This window comes from Homalodisca vitripennis, chromosome 4 (assembly GCF_021130785.1).
Source record: "Homalodisca vitripennis isolate AUS2020 chromosome 4, UT_GWSS_2.1, whole genome shotgun sequence".
NCBI classification, from domain to species: Eukaryota; Metazoa; Arthropoda; class Insecta; order Hemiptera; family Cicadellidae; genus Homalodisca; species Homalodisca vitripennis.
In genome coordinates this window covers 8,998,976-9,000,099 of record NC_060210.1, presented here as the reverse complement: position 1 = coordinate 9,000,099, position 1,124 = coordinate 8,998,976, and the positions used below count along the sequence as shown (strand labels likewise).

General features: G+C 28.1%; 1 non-coding gene across 1 annotated transcript; it reads right to left on the bottom strand.

Annotated features, from left to right (window-relative positions):
* Positions 1-727: 727 nt before the first annotated feature.
* Trnaf-gaa lies at positions 728-800 on the bottom strand. Its single transcript has one exon. It is a non-coding gene; the product is annotated as a tRNA-Phe (tRNA).
* Positions 801-1,124: the final 324 nt, after the last annotated feature.

Sequence of the window (1,124 nt, the reverse complement as noted above, 5' to 3'; positions counted from 1 at the left end):
AGAAATAATTATGTTGTCATAACTTGTTTACCGTTTAATAATTTGTTGGGATTATATATGGTACTACTATACATTTTATAATGTTCTAAGGTCAATATTATATTAATATTCTCGTGTGTGTGTGTGTGTGTGTGCGCGCGCGTGCGTGTGTGTGTGTGTGTGTGTGTGTGTGTGTGTGTGTGTGTGTGTGTGTGTGTGTGTGTGTGTGTGTGTGTTTATATATATATATATATATATATATATATATATATATATATATATATGAATGTGTGAATGGTATTGTTTAGATAAGTAAAACCTTTTGAATTTGATGTCGTTTTAAAAGCTTATATGTAATCATTTAGAAGGATCGTATAGTATTTATAAAGAAATGTGATTTGGCCTTCGTTTGTCATTTGTAAATTTTAATGTTATAAAATGTTTAATATTCGCTTGTGTTTATTAGCTTTTGTATATTTCTCATAATTTAATTTATTTGTATATTCTATATTATACTTTCACGATAGTTATAATGATGTTAAAAATAGTATTAATAAAATTTTAATAAATACCTACTATGTACTAAATGTAAATAATACAATACTTTTTCAAATTATTTATTTTTTGGACGAGGCCTTAAATAATTTAGAAAAGTATTTCTATTATTTACATTCAGTAGCATTTAAGTTTTCCCGATTGCTCAAAGAGTCTTCAAAATATTAATCGTAAATAATAAGCAAAAAGAAATTGCCGAAACCCGGGATCGAACCAGGGACCTTTAGATCTTCAGTCTAACGCTCTCCCAACTGAGCTATTTCGGCTCTGCTTCAACGGATTGTATTGTTGAGTGTCACCTCGGCCTTGGCCTTGGCGTATATTGGGTTATTTTTATGAGTTAGTTATTCTAGCTGCCATCTTGATTTTAGGCCAGTAAGGACAATTTTAAGTATCAAACACTTTGATTCCCTTATTTTTAGCCGTATATTCATTCATGAAATGTGTCTAATTTTACAGATATTCTTCATATTCATCCAAACACTTTTCATATTTTTGAATACTTTGATTGATTATCCAAAAGAAATCTAAAACTTGTTTGTACTTCGTGGTTTATATATATATATATATATATATATATATATATATAT